Here is a 25,650-nt window from a genome sequence, read left to right on the forward strand (position 1 = left end):
GGAGACCAGAGGACTTGGAATAAGTGATATCCCCTCCTACCTATCACGTCTGCAGTTTTATGGCATATCACTAGCTGCTCTCTTCTAAGGCTACGTAAGATGAAGGGAATAATGAGCATGTTTGCAACTGAGCCAATGTATTGCCAGCTCTAGAAGAAGAGTATCGAGTGAAAACTTTTTTTTTTTTTTTTAAGATGGAGTCTCGCTCTGTCGCCAGGCTGGAGTGCAGTGGCGTAATCTCAGCTCACTGCAACCTCTGCCTCCTGGGTTCAAGCAATTCTTCTGCCTCAGCCTCCAGAGTAGCTGGGATTACAGGCCCACGTCACCACCCCCCACTAATTTTTGTATTTTTAATAGAGATGGGGTTTTGTCATATTGGCCAGGCTGGTCTCGAATTCCTGACCTTAAGTGATCTGCCCCCGTCAGCCTCCCAAAATGTTGGGATTACAGGCGTGAGCCACTGCGCCAGGCCAACTTTTTTTTTTTTAACGCCAAAGAAAATATATGCAGGCAACCAAAAACATTGGACTAGAGTTAATGTTAAGCTTAGGATGTCTGCCTTCTGGAAGACTTGCCAGTTAATAATATGCTGTTAGAGAGCCTTAAAATGAGCTTTTTCAAGAGGTTTGGCATAGTTATGATATGAGCTAATTAGAAATTGTTTAAGACAAAAGGTCATCAAGTGGGACTATCAGAACTGAATTTACAACAGAATTAACTTTTTTTCACTGAGGTTACCTCTGGTTATCCCCCAAAAATGTGACTTTATAAATACATGTGGGTGTTCTAGCTCTGAAGATTATTACTAGACAGCTCTGTTTTGTATTATTAATCTTTTGTTAACTCTGAAACTTACCTGTTTGTTACTCAACAGACAAAATAAATATACACTGCCAATGGGGTAGTTTGTAGTGACCCAAAAGGATTTATTGATCTCTGATATGTTTGTTCTATAAGTGTTTCAAGTTTATATACTGATGGTATACAGCATACCAACTTCATTTTAAAGACCAGAAAATATGTTCAGACTGTAGGTAAAATTTTCCATAAAATTGTACCTTTAAAGACATTGATAAGTAAGCATTGGTAAAATTACAGATAAGTGAAATTAAAATTATGAACCTACTTAGGCCTGCTTGTGTTTTTATCTGTCATCCTAAAGTACGTAAAAAATCACCCCCCAAAAATCCAATAAAAATTTAAGTATAATTATTGAAACAAAAGTTTTCTTTTTGTTTAACTAGAAAGTAATAGGGGCACACTGAATCAACTCAGTTTTTTTTATTTTATTTTTCTGTATTGTGTTGCTCTTTTCAAAGTCATTAATTTCTGATCTTAATTATTGCATTCCTTTTTCTTTGCTATGGTATTTTATTTGTTCCTTCCTGCCCCCACCATGCCCCCCCCCCAGGTCTTTACTCAAAACTATACCATTAACTTGAGGCCTTTCTTCTTGTCAAGTATAAACATTTAATGATATAAATTTCCCCCTATGCACTGCTTTACCTGCATCTCCCAAATTCTTGTATTTGATGTTTCATTTTCATTCAAAATATATTTTAATTTCCCTTGTGACTTTCTTTTTTGCCTATGGGTTGTGCAGAAGTGAGTCATTTCATTTCCAAATATTTGGAGGATTTTTCAGACATCTTTCTGCTATTAATTTCCAGTTTGATTCCACTATAGTAACAGAACATTCTTCATATGATTTCAACCCTTTTAAATTTGTTGAGGTTTGTTTTATGTCCCAGTATCTTGGTAAATGTCCCATGAGCCCTTGGAAAGAATGTGTATTCTGCTATTGCTGAATAGAGCATTCAATAAATTCCAAATTTGTCAAGTTGCTTAACGATGTAGTTCTAGTCTACATATTTTACTGATTTTCTGTGCTTCTGTTCTATTACTGAGAGAGTAATGCTGCAGTCTCTAAGTGTAGGTTTGTCTATTTTTTCTTTCTGTTCTATCAGTTTTGCTTTATGCATTTTAAAGCTCTGTTGTTAGGTGCATACACGTTTAGTCTTTTTCTTCTTGATGAATTGGCCCTTTTACACTATATGTGGTGGCTTTTTATTTCTGAAGATATTCTTTGTTCTGGAATTTCCTGTTATCTAATACTAATAGAGCAACTGTTTGCATGGCATATACGGTATATTTTTCATCTTTTTACTTTTAACCTGTATACTTTTATATTTAATATGAATTTATTATAGATAGATTATAGTTGATTCTTGCTTTTTTATCTAATTTGATCATCTCTGTGTTTTAGGTGGTATGTTTAGGTCATTTAAATTAAATGCTGCTACTGATACAGTTGGATTTTAATGTACTATCTCACATCTTGTTTCTATTTGTTATATTTGTTCTTTGTTCTTTTTCTAACTGATTTTGAATTAATTTTAATGATTCCATTTAATCTCCATTTTTTGTTTTTTATCATTTATGCTTCTTTTAAAAATATTTTAGTGGTTCCCTAGGTTTATAATATGCACCTTAAAAAATTGTTTTTCATAGAGACAGAGTCTCACTATATTACCCAGGCTGGTCTCAAATTCCTGGCCTCAAGGGATCCTCCTACCTTGGTATCTCAAAGTGCTTGGATTACAGGGATGAGCCACTATGCCTGACCCATGCATCTTTAATTGATGACACCTTACCTATAAATAATAATATACTGCTTCTCATATCATATCAGTCATGATTCAACCGAGAAACAGAACCAATAAAAGATTTTATGTTTGTGAATATAGGTGTGGAAAAATTTTTATGATATTTGCTATAGGGCTATGATGTTGTTATAACTGTGGGAGCTGCTTAAAGCAATCTCTGCAGGATGTTGTCTTCATGTCTGATGCTGGAGTTTGAAGTCCACAGCACAGACAGGAAGGAGACATGGATGTAGAGGGGAAGACAGCAAAGACAAGCTGTATCCCACAGGCAGGAGCGCCAGAGGATGGACTGAAATCCGTCAGTTCTTGTTGTTTGTATCTTGATCCTGTCATGGAGCTAAGTACACAAACTTGGCCTAGACGTCAGAGACGCTGAAGGAGTATTCAGGGAAGGTGGAGCTGTTTCAAAGCCAGCCACTGCTCTTAGCCGATGGTATGTGTCAACAGTCAGCAACAGCATGCGTAACCTACAAGACCAAGAATAGATTAACATTACCAGGGAATAGCAACCTTCTGACTGCCTTCGGAGTCATAATAAACCTCCCAAGCGCAGGCTTCTTATTTCATTTCTGGTACTGAAGACAGTGCCTAACTTGTAGATAATACTCAGTGACTTGGACACCCTAAAATACATCACATCCTGCATTTAACTAAGTGGTTTTCCATACATCATCTAACTTGTGAGGTAGCCAGTGCAGGTCCACCCATGTTGCTTTTATACAGGAAGGAATGAACACTCTGAGCAGTGCAGTGATATGTCCAGGACCAGGCAGGGAAGGGGCAGAGCCAAGGCCAGAGTGCAGAACTCATATCTGCTGACTGTTAGGCAAGCAGGGTGATTCTCAAACTCTGTGTACAACAGAATTATCTACAGATCCCTCATTTAACTTAATCAAAACCCACATTTCATGGATTTACCCAAGAATTACTGAGTTCAAATCTCTGGAGGTGGAGGCCATGTAATTGTGATATGCACCAAAGTTGAGGACCCCTGTGGCAAGACTTTCAGATAAATTGGAAAGATGACTTGGGGCCAGATAGTGGACGACTTGGTCTCTGAGATGGTGGCTTTCAGATGTTGGCACATAAGAATGACCCGGAGCCCTCCCACAGTCACCACACTCTGGTTTTCTGGGACAAGCCAGAAATCTATATCCTAAGAAAAGTGTACCATGTACCACACTCAGTAAACACAGCTCTAAGGAGTTTCTTTCCTTTGGGAAACAGAGGGTTGCTGAATATTTTTTGAGCAAACTTTTTTTTTTTGTTCGAGACAGGTTCTCATACTGTCCCCCAGCCTGAAGTACAGTAGTGTGATCACTGCTCACAGCAACCTCAACCTTCCAGGCTCAAGTGATCCTCCCACCTCAGCCTCCCACAGAGCTGGAACTACAGACATGCACAACCACATCCAGTTATTTATTTATTTTTTTAGTTTCTGTTTTTGTGGATATGGGGGTCTTGCTATGCTGCCCAGGCTGGTCTCAAACTCCTGGGTTCAAGTGATCCTCCTGCCTCAGCCTTTCAAGGTGCTGGGATTACAGGTGTAAGCCACCACGCCCAACCTATACACATATTTTATATGTTTCCATTCTCCAAATGTCCAAGCATCTATCATAGAATTTCACAGTGTTAAATGCTTCTAGACATTTTAGTTCTCTCTTAATCTTCATTTGTTTAACCATCAACCAGGTGGGGACACTTTTCATTTTTTTACTGAGGATATAGTCTAGTAATCCAATGGGGAAAAGGGTTCCTCCATAAAAACTATCTTTGTCTCCCTTTGGAGAAAGAGCAAACATTATTATTTTTTAATGCTTTGTTTAAAGTGAATTCAATAATAGTGTTTGTGAAGTCACAGAAAGTACCTTAGAGGCCTCAAAACATTTTGATGATTTCTAAATGTTTTTTTCTCCCTCTACAGAGAAATCAGATGTTTATACTCACAAAAAAAATCCTATTGTATTGTTTTTGTCCTTGGAGTATTTTTCCTTGGAGAGGACACATGTACACTGTATGGGGAAAGCCTCAGAGGGTACCATCTTGCTTTCTCAAGTTCATTTTTTTTTTTTTTTTGAGTGCAGTGGTGCGATCTTGGCTCACTGCAACCTCCATCTCCTGGTTCAAGCAATTCTCCTGCCTCAACTTCCAGAGTAGCTGGGATTACAGGCACCCACCACGATGCCTGGCTAATTTTTTTTTTTTGTATTTTTAGTAGAGACGGGGTTTCACCATGTTGGCCAGACTGGTCTCAAACACCTGACTTCAGGCCATCTGCCCACCTCGGCCTCCCAAGTACTGGGATTACAGGCATGAGCCACCGCGCCCAGCCTCTGAAATTCACTTTCTGAGATTCCTAAGGAATTAATAAAATAAAACCCTGGAAAATAGCCTATGTGTGCCTGACTGTAAGAAGGAACGCACACGCATGTGCATATGGAGACACAGATAGAATTCCACCGACCCTGCCCTGTCTCTCGGTGGGCTCTTGTCACTGTCACACACGTTCAGGAGCTAAGCATGATGCATTCAATGAGAATATGATTAGTCTCGTGCATAAGTCTACAACAATAATGAGCAGCAGACAGAATGACAGTAATAGCAGTTCTTAATTCTCACATTTATAAGAAAGAAGATTGACTAATGAAGCTGTCTGCCAGTGGCTGCATTGTCTGAATTACTATTAGTTTAGAGGGAATTATGTTAAAAATTTTAATAACATGCAGTATAATAATAACAAAGGTTATTCATCACCAAACAAGCATTTTCAGTACCAATGAAAGGCCCCTCCACAGCGGCTGCACTGGTGAATCCAACAGCCTTTTTCTGTGTGATTGCTCTGCACGGGGTCTTTGGCAACAATGAGGAAACTGGTTAGAGAGAATTAAGTTTGTAGACTCACATTTTCCAAATATAGTAATGTAAATATATTTTCCAATCACATTCCATAAGAGATGATTCATGAAATCAGACAAAAGTAAATTATCACAGGCAAGAGTAGAGCTTCCTTCCTCAGATTGGTGTTACCATAATACATCTTTGGAGCCTTCTCTACATGATACCAGCTTTTAGCTCATAATTTATGCTCTTCTCTGGAGTCTTTCTCTAGAGTGGAAGCCACAGATTTCTTTACTTGTGATTTAAGATATAGTTTCTCAATTAAATGGCAAGCTTCTACTGCCACAAAAAGAAATGGTAATTCAATCTACCTTAAACACTCTCATTGCTAAACATGCTCTAAAAGCTTTGGGTAAGATTAGCCCAGTTCCTGAGGCAAAAGCTTAACTTTGTTTCATACCTGTTTAAAAACTGGTAAAAAGTCGTATAGATATACTCTACAAGAAAAGTATTATGAAGAGACCCAGTGAGGAATGCTCAACAATGGAGTTAAAGGGGAAGATGTGTAGTTGTTTAACCCTCTATCTAAGATGTGGTCTGTAGCATGTTTGGGCTTATGCTGTTTGGTTGCAAACTCAGGCGTTGAGGAAAGAGGCTGTAATTTATTAAAGCCCGATAACCCCAACCCATGATGTATTGGTTTCCTGGGGCTTCACTAACAAAGTACCACAAAATGGGTGGCTTAAATAACAAAACTGTATTTCCTCACAATGCTGGATACCAGAAGTTCAAAGTGCTGGAGGGCTGGTTCCTTCTGAAGGCTTTGAGGGAGAATCCACTCCATGCCTCTCCCCCAGCCTTTGGCATTGTTTGGCTTGTAGATGGTTTTTCCTCTATCTCTTCACATTGTATTCCCTCTATATATGTCTGTCTCTGGGCCCAAATTTCCCCTTCTTATGAGGACACAGTCATATTGGATTAGAGATCACTCTGATGACCTCATCTTAACTTGATCATCTGCACAGATCCTATTTCCAAAGAAAGTCATATTTACACATCATGAGGGTTAGGACTTCAAACACTTTGGAGGGCAAAATTCAACACATAACATATGCTGATGATCTTGTAGTTTACAGATGATGCTGTAACCTTCTGTTTATTTTTTATTGAAAAACACATGACAAAATTTATCGTCTTAATGATTTTTAAATGTATAGTACAGTAGTCTTAACTACTAATGTATGTTGTTGTGCAGTTACTCTCCAGAACCTTTTCATCTCTTGTAAAACTGAAACTCTGTACCTACGAAACAACCCCCTTTTCCCTCTCCACCCAGCAATCGCTGCTCCACTTTTTGTTTCTAAAAGTTTAACTGATTTAGATACCTCATAGAGGTGGAATCACGCAGTATTTGCCTTTTTTGTGACTGGTTTATTTCACTTAGCATAATGTCCTCAAGGTTCATTCATTCATGTTGTCATGTGTTTAAGAATTTCTTTCTTTTTTAAGATTAAATAATTTTCCATTGTATGTTTATACCACATTTTCTTAATCAATGGGCATTTAGGTTCCTTCCACCTTTTGGCTACTGGGAATAATGCTGCAATGAATATGGGTGAGCAAATATCTCTTCTGGATAATATTTTCAATTCTTTAAAATGCATACTCAGAAGTGAACTGCTGAAAGTTATGAAAATTCTCCATCATACTACTTCCCATAGTGACCACACCATGTTACATTCCTGTTAACAGTACAAAAGGGTTCCAATTTCTTCACAACCTTGTCAATAGTTGTTATTTTCTATTTTCCTGATGGTAGCCTTCCTAACAGGTGTGAGGTGATATCTCATTGCAGTATTCACCTGCACTTCCAGAATGGTTAGTAATGCTGAACATCTTTTCATATAGTTGTTGGCTCTTTGTATGTCTTTTTTGATAAATGTTTATTCAAGTTCTTTGCCCATTGTTTAATTGGGTTGTTTGTTTGTTTGTTGTTGAATTGTAGGAGTTCTTTATATATTCTGGCTATTAACCCCTTATCAGATGTATGGTTTGCGAACATTTTCTCTCATTCCATAGGTTACCTTTTCACTACGTTGATTGTTTCCTTTGACATGCAGAACATTTTTAAGTTTGATATGGTCCAATTTGTCTATTTTTGCTTTTGTTACCTGTGCTTTTGGTATAATTACCATAAAATCATATCCAAGTTCAATGCCGTAAAGTTTTTCCCCCATGTTTTCTCTTAGAAGGTTTGTATTTTCAGGTCTTACATTTAGGCTTTTACAGGACTTCCCACACTATGTTGAATAGAAGTGGCAAGAATGGGCATCATATGACAAATATCTGCCCAATCCCTGCAGCCCCCACCCCTGGCAACCACCATTCTATTCTCTATCTCTATGAGTTTGACATTTTTAAGTTCCACATATAAGTGAGATCATGTGGTGTTTGTCTTTCTGTGTCTGGCTTATTTCACTTAGTATAATGTACTCCAGATTATCCCAGATGACAGGATTTCCTGACTGGACAGAATTTGCTTCTTTTTTCAAGACTAAATTACTACTCCCATTGTGTGTATACGTTACATTTGCTTTATTCTGTCATTTGATGATGGACACTTAGGTTGATTCCAGACCTTGGCTATTGTGAATAACATGCTGCACTGAACATGGGTGTGCACATACCTTTTTGAGATCCTGATTTCAGTTCCTTTGGCTATATACCAAAAAGTGGGACTGCTGAATTATATGGTATTTCTATTTTTAATTTTTTGAGAATTCTTCATACTGGTCTCCATAATTTCTGTACTAAAATTCTCACCAATGTAACAGAATTATTTGTTCCGCATCCTCACCAACACTTACCTTTTATCTTTTTGATAATAGCCATTCTAACTGATGTGAGGTGGTATCTCAATGTAGTTTTAATTTGCATTTCATTAATGGTTAGTGTGATGTTGAGCATTTTTTCAAATACCTGTAGGCCATTTATATGTCTTTTTTTGAGAAATGTCTGTTTAGGTCCTTTGCTCCTACATATATAGATATAGATATAGATATAAATAGATATAGATATAGATAGATATAGATATATACACGTATCTATATATAGAGAGACAGATTTTTTTTTGGAGTCTTGCTCTGTTGCCCAGGCTGGAGTGCAGTGGCGCAATCTCGGCTCACTGCAAGCTCCGCCTCCCAGGTTCACGCCATTCTCCTGCCTCAGCCTCCTGAGTAGCTGGGACTACAGGCGCCCGCCACCATGCCTGGCTAATTTTTTGTATTTTTAGTAGAGACGGGGTTTCATCGTGGTAGCCAGATTGTCTCAATCTCCTGACTTCGGGATCCACCCTCCTTGGCCTCCCAAAGTTCTGGGATTACAGATGTGAGCCGCCACGCCCGGCCGGTCCTTTGCTCCTATTTTTTAATTGGGTTGTTTTCTGGCTATTAAATTGTGTGCTTTTTATATACTCTGTTTATTAACCTCTTACCTTCATGGTTTGCAAATATTTTCTCCCATTCTATAGGGTGCCTCTTCGCTCTCTGATTGTTTCTTTCACTGTGCAGAAGCATTTTATTTTGATGCTATCCCAATTTTTTTTCAGTTAAACAGGAGATATATTGTACAACATGGTGAGTATAGTTAATAACAATGTATTGTATACTTGAAAATTGCTAAGAAAGTAAATTTTAAGTGTTCTCATCACCAAAAATAAGTTTTTGAGGTAATGCACATGTTAATTAGTTTGATTTAGCCATTCCACAATCAGTATATTTTTCAAAACATTATGTTGTACACTGTGAATATATATAATTTTTGTCAATTGAAAAATAAATAATCTTTTTAAAAAATAAAAATCTATAAAATTTTTTAAAGAGTGGGCATTCTTGCCTGGCTCCTGATCTTAGAAGGGAAAGAATTCAGTTTTTCACCTCTGAATATAATATTAGCTGTAGGCTTGTCATATATGGCCTTTACTATGTTAAAATAATTTCTTTCTCTTTCTAGTTTGTTGAGTGTTTTATGATGCAAGTGTGTTTACTTATGTTAAATTCTTTTTCTGTACCAATTGAGATGATCATATATTTTTTGTCCTTAATGTTGTTAATGTGATATCTTACATTAATTGATTTTCATATGCAAATTATCCTTGCATTCCAGAAATAAATCCCGTTTGGCCATCACATATTATCCTTTTAACATATAGTTGAATTTGGCTTGCTAGTATTTTTTTAAGTATTTTTCCATTAATACTCATCAGAGATATTGGCTTGTAGTTTTCTTTCCTTGTATCTTTCTCTGATTTTGATATCAGGATAATGTTGGCCTCATAAAATGAATCAGAAATATTCCCTTCCTTTCAACTTTTTGGAAGAATTTGAGAAAGATTAAAAATTCTTTAAATATTTGGTAAAATTCTCCAGTGAAGCTCTCAGGCCCTGGTATTTTCTTTATTGAAAGATTTTTGAATACTGCTTCATTCTCCTTATTTGTTACAGGTCTGGTCAGATTGTCAGTCTTGGCAGGCTGTGTTCTTCTAGAAATTTTCCATTTCTTATGTATTATTCAATTTTTTGCCCGTAAGTGTTCATAGTAATTTCTTTTTTCTTTTTCTTTTTCTTGAGAAGGAGTCTCGCTCTGTCACCCAGGCTGGACTGCAGTGGTGCGATCTCGGCTCACTGCAAGCTCCGCCTCCTGGGTTCACGCCATTCTCCTGCCTCAGCCTGCCAAGTAGCTGGGACTACAGGCGCCCTCCACGACTCCTGGCTAATTTTTTGTATTTTTAGTAGAGACGAGGTTTCACTGTGTTAGCCAGGATGGTCTTGATCTCGTGACCTCGTGATCCTCCTGCCTCAGCCTCCCAAAATGCTGGGATTACAGGAGGGAGCCACCGCACCCAGCCCAAGTGTTCATAGTAATTTCTTATGATTCTTTTTATTTCTGTAGTATCAGTTGTAATGTTTTCCCTTTCATTTCTGATCTTCGTTATTTGTGTTTTCTCTCTTTTTTCTTAGTCTAGCTAAGGGTTTGTCAATTTTGTGGACTTTTAAAAAAACGCATTTAAAAGTTTTTTTCTATTATTTTTCTGTTCTCTATTTTATATTTTATTTAGTTCTGCCCTAATTATTATTATGTTCATTCTTCTGCTAGCTTTAGATTTTCTTTTTTTCTTTTTCTTTTTCTTTTTTTTTTTGGAGACAGAGTCTCACTCTGTCGCCCAGGCTGGAGTGCAGTGGCGCAATCTCGGCTCACTACAAGGTCTGCCTGCTGGGTTCACGCCATTCTCCTGCCTCAGCCTCCTGAGTAGCTGGGACTACAGGCACCCGCCACCAAGCCTGGCTAATTTTTTTGTATTTTTAGTAGAGACAGGATTTCATCGTGTTAGCCAGGGTGGTCTCGATCTCCTGACCTTGTGATCCACCGACCTCTGCCTCCCAAAGTGCTGGGATTACAGGCATGAGCCACAGTGCCTGGCCAATTTTTTTCTTTTTTATAGGTCCTTGAGGTGTAAAGCTAGGTTGTTAATTGGAGATCTTTCTTCTTTAATGTAAGCATCTGTCGCTATAAACTTTCCTCTTAGTACTGCTTTTGTTGCATCCCATAAGTTTTGATATGTTGTGCATTTATTTTCATTATCCTCAAGATAATTTTATAATTTCCCTTGTGACTTCTCCTTTGACTTCAGTTGTTTAAGAGTGTGTTGTTTGGCTGGGCGCGGTAGCTCACACCTGTAATCCCAGTACTTTGGGAGGCTGAGGTGGGTGGATCATGAGGTCAGGAGATCGAGACCATCCTGGCTAACACGGTGAAATCCCGTCTCTACTAAAAATACAAAAAATTAGTGGGATGTGGTGGCAGGTGCCTGTAGTCCCAGCAACTCGGGAGGCTGAGGCAGGAGAATGGCATGAACCCGGGAGGCGGAGCTTGCAGTGAGCCGAGATTGCGCCACTGCACTCCAGCCTGGGTGACAGAGCGAGACTTTGTCTCAAAAAAAAAGAGTGTGTTGTTTAATTTCCACCTAATTTTGAATTTTTCGATTTTCCTTCTGCTGTTTATTTCTAGTTTCATTCCATTCCATTGTTGTCAGAAAAGATACTTGCTTGGTCTGATTTCAATATCCTTAAATTTGTTCCATGGACATGGAATATGTTCTATGTGCACTTGAGAAGAATGTATGGTCTGCTGTTGTGTGGAGTGTTCCGCAGGTGTCTGTTAGGTCTAATTGGTCTATAGTGTTGTTCAAGTCCTCCGTGTTCATATTAATCCTCTGTCTGGTTGATATATTCATTATCGAAAATAAGGTATTGAAATCTTCTAATATTATTGTGTTCCTGTCTACTCAATTCTACCATTGTTTGCTTCATATATGTCTGTGTTCTGATGTTAGGTGAATATTTATAATTGTATCTTATTTAATTGATCCTGTTGTCATGTATTGTTTTTCCTTGTCCCTTGTGAAAAGTTTTAGAATTATAGTCTATTTCATCTGATATAAGCATCACAACCTCTGCTCTCTTTTGGTTACCATTTGTATGGAATATCTATTTCCATTTTTTCACATTCATTCTATGTGTGTCCTTAGAGCTAAAGTGAGTCTTTTGTAGACAGCATATGCTTGGATCTTGTTTCTTTTTCAATCCATTCAGCCATTCTGTGTCTTTTGATTGGAGTGTTTAACTCAATTACATTTAAAGTAATTACTGATAGGAAATAACTTTTACAATCTCCTGCTGTCTTCTCTTGTGATTTTTTTCAGTGACATGTTTGTATTTCTATCTCATTTTTGTGCATCTTTTTAAGATATTTTCTTTGTAGTTACCATAGAGATTGCATTAAACATCTTATAGTGAACTTGATGAGCTTACATGAACTTAACTTCAATCACACACAAAACTTTACTTCTTTACATGTTACCCTACACACACTTTACGTTCTTGGTGCTATCAATTACATTTTTAACTTTATGTATCAATGTATATAGATTTATAGTTATAGTTATTTTCATGCTGTTATATTTTTAACTACACTAGAATTAAAAATTATTTATGCACCACCATCATAGTATTAGAGGATTCTGTTTGCTTAAATATTTACCTTCAGCAAAGAGCTTTATATTTTCATATGATTTCGTGTTGCTAGCTAATCTTTTCATTTCATTTTGAAACTCCCTTTAGCTATTCTTCTAAGCCTAATCTAGTGGTGATGAAGTCCCTCAGCTTTTGTTTATTTGGGAAGGTCTGTTTATTTTTGAAGGATAGTTTTACAAGATGTAGTATTTTTGCTAGGCAAGATTTTTTTTTCTTTCAATACTTTGAATATATCATCCCACTCCCTTCTGACCTGTAATGTTTCTGGTGAGAAATCCACTGATAATCTTATGGAAACTCCCTTGTACGTGATGAGTCTGTTTTCTCTTGATGTTTTCAAGAATCTCTCTTTGACTTTTGCTTTTGACCAGTTGGTTATTGTGTGTCTTGGTGTGAGACTCTGAGTTCAACTTAATTGGAGTCCTTTGTGATTCCTGAATTTGGATATCCATTTTCTTTCTCAGTTCAGTGGTTTTAAGCCATTATTTCTTCAAATAAACTCTCTTCCCTTTCTTGCTCCCTTCTCCTTCTGGAACTCTCATAATGCCTGTATTGGTCCACTCAGTGGTACCACATAAATACCACAGACTTTCTTTATTTTCCATCATTCTCTTTGCTATTTGATCCTCTAATTCAATAACTTCAAATGACCTGTCTTTGAGTTCACTGATTCCTTCTTCTGATTGATCACATCTGCTGTTAAATGCTTATAGTGAATATTTCAATTCTGTTATTGCATTATTCAGCTCCATAACTTCTGTTTGGCCTTTATTCTGGTTTCTGTCTCTGTTGATATTCTACATTAGTTCGTGCATTGTTTTCCATTTGTTCTTTTTGTTTGTTTGTTTTTTGTTATTTTGAGATGGAGTCTGGCTCTGCCGCCCAGGCTGGAATGCAGTGGCATGATCTTGGCTCACTGAAAACTCCGCCTCCCGAGTTCACGCCATTCTCCTGCCTCAGCCTCCCGAGTAGCTGGGACTACAGGCACCCGCCACCACGTCCAGCTAATTTTTTGTATTTTTTAGTAGAGACAGGGTTTCACCATGTTAGCCAGGATGGTCTCGATCTCCTGACCTCATGATCCACCTGCCTTGGCCTCCCAAAGTGCTGGAATTACAGGTGTGAGCCACCATGCCTGGCTGTTTTTGTTTTTTTTTTTTTTTTTTGAGATGGAGTTTTGCTCTTGTTGCCTAGGCTGGGATGTAATGGCGTGATCTTGGCTCACTGCAACCTCCAACCTCCACCTCCTGAGTTCAAGCTATTTCCCTGCCTCAGTCTCTTGAGTAGCGAGGACTACAGGCACCTGCCACCACACCCAGCTAATTTTTGTATTTTCAGTAGAGACGGGGTTTCATCATGTTGGTCAGGCTGGTCTCGAACTCCTGACCTCAGGTGATCCACCCACTTCAGTCTCCCAAAGTGATGGGATTACAGGTGTAAGCCACCGTGCCCAGTCTTCCTTTTTGTTTAGTTATATTTCTGTGTTCTCTTGTAATGCATTGAGCTTCTTTAAGATGATTATTTTGAATTCTTTGTCAAGTAATTCACAGATATCCATTTTTAGGATTATTTTTTCTGGAGGTTTATTTTATTCCTTTGATTGAGTCATGTTTCTATGTTTTTCCACGTGTCTTGTTATTTTTTGCTGTGATGTGTGCATTTAAATATACAGCCACCTCTTCCAATCTTCATAAACTGCCTTCATACAAGGGAAGAGCTTCACCAATCGGCCTGGTTAGAGATTCTGGGGTCCTCCAAAATCTTTTCTGGGGATACATCTTTTCTGAGCTTATGTATCTGATTTCCCAGTTTGAGAGATTTGCAGTTTCTTTTTCAGGAGCTTCTAATCTCTTGCTGACACTGATGTCTGTCTGCAGTACTAGAAATTCTCTGATGTAATATGCAAGCTGCTGAATACCCTATTGTTTTCTGTGACCATAGGTATCCAAAGCATGCAGGTTCTATCAATGCTCCAAGTCAGGTAAGACAGAACTCTGTTTGTAGGGCAGCCCCCTGACCAAAAAAAAAAAAAAAAAAAAAAAATACACTGAATTGCTGGATGCATGTTCCACTCTTCTCTTTTTCTTCCAAACGAGTAGCCATGAGCTGGGCATTTTCTCCCAGTCACTCCAAGCTGTACCAGCTCTTTCATGGTGATAAGGTTCTCTGGGGCCGCATCAAACTGCTGAGCAACCTTTTCTTCTCAGCAGTCCCAAGACTTCCATACTATACTGGTTCCTCATCACTGCTTCAAGCCAGGTGAGAGGGAAACCAGTCCCTGAGCAGCCCCCTGAGAAGCTAGAACATTAAACATATGTTCTACTCTTCTCTTTCCCTCTCAAAGGAAAAGGCATGAGCTGGCCTTTTTCTCCTAATTTTGCTGTGTTGTGCCAGCTTGGAGGAGCTACTAAGGTTGAAATAAAATAACCTTTCTTACTCATTATAATGTGGCTGTTCTTGGCTTTGAGCTTGCCTGAGGTGCAATGATTTCTTAACTAGTTTCTGGAGTTCTCATAAAGGCTTATTGTTGTCAAGTCAGTTTATCTGTGAGTGAATGAAGCCTGGGGCTTCCTAGTCTATCACTTTACTGACATCACTCTCTACTTTCTGTTTATTTCTTAACAAATTCCCAGATACTTCCTCTGGGCCCAAAAGTACTGAATCCATTTAATCCCATCACTTATTCATTATAAGGAGGAAAGCAAGGAGACCATGTTCTACAAGTCATTTCTGGCACTTTATTTTGCATCCACTCCAATATAATAAGTTCATAGTGAGCAGTGGTGGAGTAAAAACTTTAAAAGATGGAGAGAAAAATCTCTGTGTTAATGAGAGTTTTTCCAATTGACTGTGTTAAAAAAGAACACTGACTTTAGAATCAGACAAATAGCAGACTAGCAATCCCAGCTTGACTACTCAGTATGGAATATGGAGAAAATGAAATTCCCTGAGCCTTAATTTCTTCAGTAAATAATGCTGCCTTCACATAAAGTATTGATATGAGTGTTCAATAATGAATGCAAAGTTTCTAGCCTAGAACACAGAACACAGTAGGCATTCACAGTAGGCACTCTCCTCCTCCAGTTAGCCAAATTAGATGAAAACTATTATAGCAAGGAATAAATCATGTGAATAAGTTCAGTATATACCATGTACCTATGGAAAAAATATTGTATAATCTAAAGACAAAATTTATATGTGCCTAAACTTTCAAATGATGTCTAGTACCTACTTTACATTTTTATAAACCAGCTGCCACATGCCAGGTAATTTGGTTGTTTGTTCTATGCCAACTAAATACCACAGTGAATTAGTGAGGTTTTTCGTTCTTTTTTTTTTTTTTTTTTTTTTGCTTCTCACTAGAAAAGTATTTTAGAATATAAAGCCTGAAAAGAAAGGCCAGATATTTGTAACTGACTAAGCAATACCTGGAAGGTTAAATAGGTACATTGAGGGATGTTGGCCAGAAAGGCTTCAAATGTATACCAAGAGAAAAAAACAAACAAACATAGGTGACGTTTTGATATCACCATCAGCTTTACTTTAATAAGTAATAATAAAAGACGTGAAGACATTGACATGTCTCTATAAATGTACACAATGCCAAAAGAGTTGGACATTATTTATTAGACTTGAACTTAAAAATATGTAAAGTAAATTTGCGTATTGATTCAATCTACCATTGATTTTCAATATGATTTTTAAAATCTCAAAGAAATATTTCTAATTTGAATAATTAATAAAATTCACCCTTCAGATCCTGATAGTCATTTAAAGTATCATTAGCAATACCTGTCTACTCACTCCTACCAATTAGGTGGCAAAAAATAAGCCAGAGTCTAAATACCCAGGATTTTTTAAAACTCACTTCAAAATAAATCATCTCATTAAGGCTTTGCACTGCCTATTAAAGGCAGTAATGTAGATATTCAGCAGAAAACGTAACATGGAAAAAGGGCTGAGTCTGACTATACGGTAAAAACCCGTTATTAGAAAACTCTGCAATTAGCTCTCTTCATTAAGATCTGCTGGCTGATGGACCAAACACAAAAAAGCAAACAGGTTTTACAGGACTTATTGCCAAATTAATGACAGTTTATATTGCAATTTATTTTGCCCTAGATAACTTCCTTTGCAAAGATGTCAGAGAAAAGGGAGAAGGCAGTATTAACAGACAAATTACAAAATGTGTTACAAGTAACATACAAATATGTGCAAAAGTTCTTTCATTTATTTGTTTATTCACCTTTATGCAACAATTATTGAGCACTTACTATGTGCCAGGAAAGACTTCACAGGACAAGATCTCATGGACAATATATCCTAGTGGGCAAGACAGAAAATAACAGATAAGTAAATATATAAAATAATTTTAAATAGTGATATACGCTATGAAGAAGATAATCTTATGTTACTGTCCTATCTTGGTAATTTAGCAGTCTCAAACTTTATGAAGCAGGTATAAAGAAAGGCTAACTACGTGCTTTCATCTGTATCATTACATCAAATGATTGAACCAAGAAAAAGCCTTCCTCAGTTGGCTTCTTCATGAAAGTGACCACATCCTCCTTTCATGGAAACCGTTGGACTCACTCACTGACAGGATTTGATTTATCCTTCATGAATGTTGAAAATAAAATTACAGTTTTTTTGAAGTTTAGGAAACAAAAAAGAGTTTATTCAAGAAATAATGCCTGTGATAAAAAGAGCTCATTTGCACCATTTCCACCTGATTCTGAGTGGGCTAGTTAATGTTTTAGAAATTGCATTTGGGACTCAAGCAAAGCCTTTTGAAATTTAATGTTCTATATATTCATAAAAACATAATCAGATGTGTATTATTATTAAAAGCTTCCTCTCATGGTTTTCATTTATGGTAAACGGCAATATGAAAGGACATAAAGAATATAAATTGATAAAAATTCTCCCTTAAAAAAAGATTTTAGGATCCCCTTCCTCCTGCAAGACAAGTAGTTTCTGATGAGATTTGATTGACACTATGAGGTCTATGCACCTAGGCTGATATTCGTGTCTGTTTTTGCAATTAGAATATGTATTAGTGCTGACAAGCCTGGAAATTCTTCAGCACTTTAAAAGAAGCAAAATTTTAGTCTTGCAAAAAAACTAATTATAATAAACAAAAAAATTATAGCTCTGATCATAGTAACCAGGTTGCAAACTCCTACACAATAGTAGGAGTTTCAAACAACCTTCATTTAAGTTATTGTATTCACTTCACAGAGGAAAGAAATAGGGCAATTGAGCATTAAACAGTGTTGCAAATATGACTGGAAAACCTCCACCTGATTCAAGGGAAGTGTCTGTCCTCCGTGAAATGGGAAGATTGGTCAGGGGCCTATCCCCCTCTTGGAGGTAAATGAGGCCAAGTATTAATATTATTCTAAGCAGGTGGAGGTCTTACTACATTAGTCGGAGAAATTCTAAAAATTAGGTTTATGCTTTAATGAGCTGCAGAAGGTTTGATTTTTTTAATGCTTCAACTGATCTGAATTCCTAACTCACAATACAGAATGGTCTTATGAAATGTCCCTATTCATAAAAGGTGCGTATTTCAATTTCTAGACAATTCATTAGACATTCTTCTCTGTTTAATCCATAAAAATAAAGCCTATTTCATCACGATTTGAATAATTTTGCAAAGGACGATGAGGCATCCCAGAGCTGGTTGCTTGCATAAACTGTTTTCATTTTCATGAATTTGTAAATAAATTACTGCCTGAACAACCAGACTTTTATAAGTCTTCAGGGTAGCTGTGTTTAAAAAATTATACATAGTACTCTGACAGTACATTTCTCTAAAGGAAGTCAGAAAATTGTTCAAAAAGTATTTGGATTCAGCTTCTAGGACGTATTTAAGGTAGCAAACCTGCCCACCACCAGAGTATGAAGTAAAACAAGGCTAAGAGTGATAGAAGCATTTTTTTTTTCTTTGAGATGGAGTTTTGCTCTTGTTGCTCAGGCTGGAGTACAATGGCACAAAGTTGGCTCACTGCAACCTCCAACTACTAGGTTCAAGACATTCTCTTGCCTCAGCCTCCCAAATAGCTGGGATTACAGGTGCCCACCACCATGCCCAGCTGATTTTTGTATTTTTCATAGAGACGGGGTTTCACCATGTTGGCCAGGCTGGTCTCAAACTCCTGACCTCAGGTGATCCACCTGCCTTGGCCTCCCAAAGTGCTGGGATTACAGGTGTAAGCCACCACCCTCTGCCAATAGAAGCATTTTTTAACATGAGAGTCATTTAAAATTGCATGAGATCCTACCACGTAACAAACACTGCATGTGTGCACTTTATGGGTGCATTCACATATGGCACCTCTTCCAAAGGGCATGCGATTTGGATTCCATGAAATTGAATGTTGCAAACTCATCAAAATGCAACCTTTAAAACTAGTTTTCCAAATGAAGAAACATCATAATACAATTTTATAGGCCGATGTGGAAAGGCTGTGTTAAAGACTGAATGCCTGCTCTCTGACACGTTCATCTTGTCAAGGCTTCCCGAAGGCACTGCAGACTTTGCATCTTTATTAGCAGCGATTCCTTCATTTGGAATGCCTGTTCCCATGCGCACACACTCTTGCTGCAGCCACATCATATTTAAAATCTGCCCTGATCCTCCTGGTTGACATCAATGTTGTCACTCCTCTTCATTTTCATAGCATTAAGCCCTATTTTGTACTTAACAGAAAGTAAGTTCGGCACAGAGGGAAGAGAATTGGGCCTATTTTGTTCATATCCCATCTCTGGAGCTGAGCATAGTGACAGGTACACAGAAAGCTCTCATCTGGTATTTTGAATACATTATAACATTTTCCCAGTCTTTCAACATATTGTCTCAGCACTGGTGGGGGAAAAATGCTGCAAAAGCCATGCTTTTCCAACCTAAATCTCCAGGACTGGCACAGTGAGTGGCACATAGTAGGGGTATTAGTCCCTGTGGCTGCTTAACAAAGTATCACAGCTGGGCTGCTTAAAATAACAGAAATTTATACTTTCATAGTTCTAGAGGCCAGAATTCCAAAATCAATGTGTTGGCAAGACCACACTTTTCCTGGAGTCTATGGGGGTGGACTGGTTCTTTGCCCCTCCCATCTTCTGTTGGCGTCCCTAACTTGTGGCTGCATTACTGCGGTCTCTGCCTCCACGGGCACTTAAGTTCCTCCTCTCCTTTCTGTGCTTTCTCCCTTTGCCTCTCTTTTATAAGGACACTTGTGATCATAATTCAAGGCCACCTGAATAAAGAAGGTTCATCCCCTCATGCCAAGATCCCTAACTTAATCACGTCTACAAAGACTCTTTTGCCAAACAAGGGAACACTTCCCAGTCCCAGGGATTAGAATCTGAGATCTTTGGATGTCCATCTCTCAATCTACTACGATAGACATGGAGTAAGTACACGGAGTTTTACCAGTACAAGCACAGTGATACATGATCGGTTGGTTGATTCCATATATCTTGTTTTTAATGCTGTTTGCCAAAAAATATCAAAAGATCACAGCTCTTCTGCAAGGCAGTCATTTAAGCAGAGAAATAAATCCACTGTAACGGTGTTATTTCTCACTGTTGTTTTCTTAGCTGACTGGCTGGTTTCTTAAGCATAGCCACAGCATCCGATGAACCCTAGAATTTCTGTTGCATTTGCAATCATCTCTCCAGTCACTTGGGTCCTTCTGCACTCGCTTCCTGCTCTGACTTATGTGGCACCATTCCACCATGTGGCAGGACTCCTCATCTTTTTTGTGGCACTGACACGATAGGACACTACACATTTCTAACCTTTATTTTCAACAGATTGTTCCCTCACTCAGCATAAAATTTCATCCAGCATTCTCATCACACGGTGAGGGTTCACTGATTTCAATGGTGTATGAAAATGCAGCTCTGGGCTGGGCGCGATCCGAGCACTTTGGGTGGCCAAGGCAGGTAGATCACGAGGTCAGGAGATCGAGACCATCCTGGCTAACACGGTGAAACCCCGTGTCTACTAAAAATACAAAAAATTAGCCGGGCGTGATGGCGGGCGCCCGCAGTCCCAGCTACTCAGGAGGCTGAGGCAGGAGAATGGCGTGAACTCAGGAGGCAGAGCTTGCAGTGAGCTGGGATCGTGCCACTGCACTCCAGCCTGGGAGACATATCGAGACTTCGTCTCAAAACAACAACAACAACAACAACAAAAATCTCTCTGCTGTATTCGGCGTCAGAGAAAGAAGCAGATGGCTAAACTGGCCTGTGCTGGGATCCCAGCACTAAAAGCCAGATGGTGTGGATTTCAGTCAGATCTTTCATAACCAACAAATTTGAGAAACAGATGAGCCAGGGCCAAGAACTACTAATTTTTTCATTTTATAAATAAGCACCATTAAGCTTTTCTTCTATAAAGCCTCTTGATCTAACCACTAACTAAGCTATTTGTCTGAAATCCTCAAGTCAATGTAGTAAATAAGCATTTACTAAATTTAAATTTAATAAAATAGGCATTTTTTTCCTCTTTTGGCCAATTTAGTTCTTTAGAAGTTGGGTTAACAGGAGCCAACTTCACCACCGTCAAAACATATGTTTGCTTTTATATAAGTAGAGGCATGCTGTTACTTCTTTTTAAAAATAGTTTAGGCCAGGCGCAGTGGCTCACGCCTGTAATCCTAGCACTTTGGGAGGCTGAGGCGGGCAGGTCACGAGGTCAAGAGATTGAGACCATCCTGGCCAACATGGTGAAACCCTGTCTCTACTAAAATTACAAAAATTAGCTGGGTGTGGTGGCGCAGTTGTGTAGTCCCAGCTACTCGGGAGGCTGTGGCAGAAGAATCTCTTGAACCCAAGGAGGTGGAGGTTGCAGTGAGCCGAGATTGCGCCACTGCACTCCAGCTTGGCAAGAGAGCAAGACTCTGGTTCAAAAAAAAAAAGTTTAGTGTAGAAAACAGTACTTTCAGATTGGGCTACCAGTGTACCATGCATAAATGAAAAGTGTCCTGTGTCATTAAACAGACGCATTTAAAAAAAGAATTTTTTTACAGGTCCACAAACAAGTTTGAAATTAGAAGGAAATTGTGAGCATTCAAATAATAAAGTGGCTTAATACAATCCAAATAAGCTGAAATGTTCAATTACAGAGTATATAGTAAAAATATAGATACATCCTCTCTCAGTGCAAGCTGTCATCCCATGTCACAGCATGCACTATACGCCCTCTTCTTTTCTCTTACTAATATCTTTAAAGTTGCACTTGCACCCTTACCCTCACACGACCCTGCCTTACTTGCATGCTTTTTTTTTTTGAGACGGAGTCTCGCTCTGTCGCCCAGGCTGGAGTGCAGTGGCGCGATCTCCTCTCACTGCAAGCTCTGCCCCCCAGGTTCATGCCATTCTCCTGCCTCAGCCTCCCAAGTAGCTGGGACTACAGGCGCCTGTGACCATGCGTGGCTAATTTTTTTGTATTTTTAGTTGAGACGGGGTTTCACCATGTTAGCCAGGATGGTCGCGATCTCCTGACCTCTCGATCCACCCACCTCAGCCTCCCAAAGTGCTGGGATTACAGTCATGAGCCACCGCACCCGGCCTGCATGCATTTTTAAACTGCATTCAACTCTTTAAATTCTTTTTAAATTTTATTTTTTAATTGACAAATAATACTAGAGGCAATGGTAACCATGAATTCTGAAAGTGATGACTGTTTTATTAAGAGTTTTATTATTTTATTTTTGATTAACATAAAATAATTGTACATCTCTATGGGTTACATAGGGATGTTTTGATACATACAATGCAAACTTACTGAATTGTTTATCAGATCTAACGGATTTTTGGCAGAGTGTTTAAGTTCTTCTATATATAAGATTATGTTGCCAGCAAACAGGGACAATTTGACTTCCACCTTTCCAATTTGAATAGGCTTTATTTCTTTTTCTTGCCTAATCACCTGCATAAGTTGTTATTGGATACCCACTAGATACTAGGCTGTTTTTTCTATGCTAGATGCTATAAGAATAGAAATATGAAAAAAAAATACCTACCACAAGGAATTTTAGTCTCATGGGCCAGCCCTAAGGCAGAGAGCTAACTATGAGAGATATTGTGAATGGTACTAAGTGGCCAAGGAACACAGAGAACAGAGATGTGAATTCACATCCACAAGGGCTGGAGGAGGAAAGAGGCAACTGGTAGGTACGTGGCATTTCTAGGCCATTTGGTGTTGGTTAAGCTTTGAGTAGACAGATAAGAAAAGAAACGGGTTTTCAGTTGGGAGAACCGTATACCCACAGTATGAAGGCAGAAAGACTCGAAGGTTGTCTACCAAACAGCTTTCAGACCAGTGTGATCCAGGAGACTGGGAGAACTCTCTGAAAAAAAAAAAAAAAAAAAGAAAAAAACAGCATAAGTCGGATAACAAGGACCAGACTAAGGTTGGAAGTTTATTCATTAGACCCTAGAGACCCATCAAAATGTTTTGAGCAGGGTTATATTAGATGGGTATCAAATACTTCTGGAATCCATTGCTACCAGATTCATTATATTTTAACCACTCCACCAGGCCTACCATTAGTTACAACGTGAGAAGCTAAACATTATATTCTAACCAACGCTTTATCTCCAGTTTTTGCAGAGAAAGCAGTCTGAGCTGCTGCTTTGACTCCACTCAGTAGTTTGTGATTAGTCTGAAATGCTCTGCACAGAGCAGGGTCAAGCACATTTCATACACTTGTTTAACAAGTAGCACTCAGGAAGTATATTTTATGATCCACTTCATAGTATCACAATGCAAGCCGAAAACAATGACTGAAGATGGCAAGATAAAACTATTTGTAATAGAAGCAAATATAAGTTATCCACTTTTATTATTCAGTCCTCTGTTTGGATGGAACACATGAATATTAAAATGGCTGTATTTCATTCCTTTTCAAAAGTAGTAAGAGAAGGATAATCATATGCAATAAAGCATTTTCGGCCTGGGTCTTTATGACAGCTCTAAATGCCTGCCACATTTTAAATACCACAGGTGCAAAACAAATGCATAAATTCCCTGTTACATAATTTTCCATTTATATTGTAGAGAAACAAAATACAGTGTAATGGGGAATTTAATTCTCTGAATAGAAATTATATAACCTAAGCAAGAAAATTCAATAACAGCTTCTACACAGATGGCAAAAATCTGCTGAAAGATCCCAAGAGTAATGGAAGACAACTGGAATTTGCATATGAGATTGGATATCACTTTTCCAAAGCCATGTCAATAATTTAGTTCCAATGTTTTCTGCGTGATTCACTAATTTTATAATTATAATTTTTGGCAGAATATGGGCTACTCAAAATGGTCCAAATGCAAAAAGTAGCTTTAAGCAGAACATGAAGTAATCTATCTGTTTATTATATTTTTATAAGTAAATAAATAATAATCACATTTGCCATTATTCATATGCTTTGCAAGTTTAGTATTTCTTTGTGTCCTGTAACATGTTCCCTTCAAAGTAACGGAAGATGGAAAAGAACAACAATGAAAAGCTGGAATGTTCTCAAAACTTTGACACATCAGCAACACCACCAGTTAAATCCACATACTGCGTTAAGATATACAGTTTAGTGAACAGTTGTCAGGCAAATCTATTGTGTGAGTGAACCAGCCAATGTGTTCAGCACTCTTATAGCAACTAGTTTAGAACGTTTTTTGATTGAGTAACCTGAAGACTCTAGGAGACTGAGAAGTGTGCAGAGACCCAGCCAGTAAAGATCTGGGACAGAAATTAAGAACGTTAAGACTCCAGGTTGAGTGTTCGCTCCACAACACTGCAGAAGGGAATTGGAAAGACCCTTGTTTTTATAGTATCTTCATTGTCATGGGCTTCCTAAGAAGAAGAGTTCTAGGGGTAAAAGTCACCAAACGCAGACGGAAAGCAAGTTTTTTTTTCAGTGCTTTTTAATTAGCAAACTCAATAATGTTGGCAAATACATATATTCATCCCCTGAGCTGAGTCAACACAATCTAAATGAAAGAGAATCTGGGGGAGCATAAAGGAGGGAGGCTGTGAATTAACCAGCCTGGGGAAGCCTCAGACATCACTGATCAAGGTGGCCTAAGCATCTCCTGCATCCCAGCACATGTTTGGCTGTGGAGACGCACTGTTTCAGAAGGCATACACACAACCACCAACAAAAACAGGTCTAAGTGGGTATTTTGCAGGGGAGACTCACAGAGCTTTCCTGCAGTACCATCTCCTCTCTTTATAAAAATTTAGAATCTTGTTCTGATTAGTCCAATCCCACAACTATGCCCTTCTCCCATTTTATCTGTTTCCCTCCCTATTTGTGAATAAATCTTATGGTTTAAATTACTTTGACAGGTAAATGCCAGTCCAGCATCAGCAAACCTGGTGGGTTGCCATAGGCTACTGGCAAAGTGCAACCACCAGGGGCGCCCGAAACCTGTGGAGGCGGAGATTGTGAGTTTGTCAAAAACAAGGACACCCTTAAAGCAGCCGCATTGCTGGGTGTGAAGCAGGGGAGGGGGCTTTAAAAAGGCCGTACCTTGGTCGGGCTCGGTGGTTCACACCTGTAATCCCAGCACTTTGAGAGGCCAAGGCGGGCGGATCACAAGGTCAGGAGATTGAGACCATCCTGGCTAACACGGCGAAACCCCGTCTCTACCAAAAATACAAAAAATTAGCGGGGCGTGGTGGCGGGCGCCTGTAGTCCCAGCTACTCAGGAGGCTGAGGCAGGAGAATGGCGTGAACCCAGGAGGTGGAGCTTGCAGTGAGCCGAGATCGCGCCACTGCAGTATAGCCTGGGCGATAGAGCGAGACTCCGTCTCAAAAAAAAAAAAAAAAAAAAAAAATCCTGTCCTCTATATATTGTCTCTTTTGGGATTCTACAAAGATGACATGCTAGTGTGGGACTGGGTCTCACCTCTCACCTGAAACTGGGAGCTGGAGGTCAATAGTCGTAACCTGGAAGTGCTGGCTGGCAAGGTTTTGGAGCAGGCTCATATAAGGGTGGTTGGACGGTGCAGTTCTTGAGGGTACGGCTGCTAGAAAAAAAA

The 25,650-nt window shown here is 38.6% G+C and overlaps 1 long non-coding RNA gene across 1 annotated transcript; it reads right to left on the reverse strand.

Annotated features, from left to right (window-relative positions):
- Positions 1–905: 905 nt before the first annotated feature.
- Positions 906–25,650, reverse strand: LOC134756852 (uncharacterized). Its single transcript, XR_010130148.1, has 4 exons — positions 25,525–25,650; positions 22,877–22,956; positions 16,870–16,918; positions 906–3,133 (listed from the first exon to the last, which is right to left on the reverse strand). It is a non-coding gene; the product is annotated as an uncharacterized lncRNA (long non-coding RNA).

This window comes from Gorilla gorilla, chromosome 13 (genome assembly GCF_029281585.2).
Source record: "Gorilla gorilla gorilla isolate KB3781 chromosome 13, NHGRI_mGorGor1-v2.1_pri, whole genome shotgun sequence".
Taxonomy (NCBI): Eukaryota; Metazoa; Chordata; class Mammalia; order Primates; family Hominidae; genus Gorilla; species Gorilla gorilla.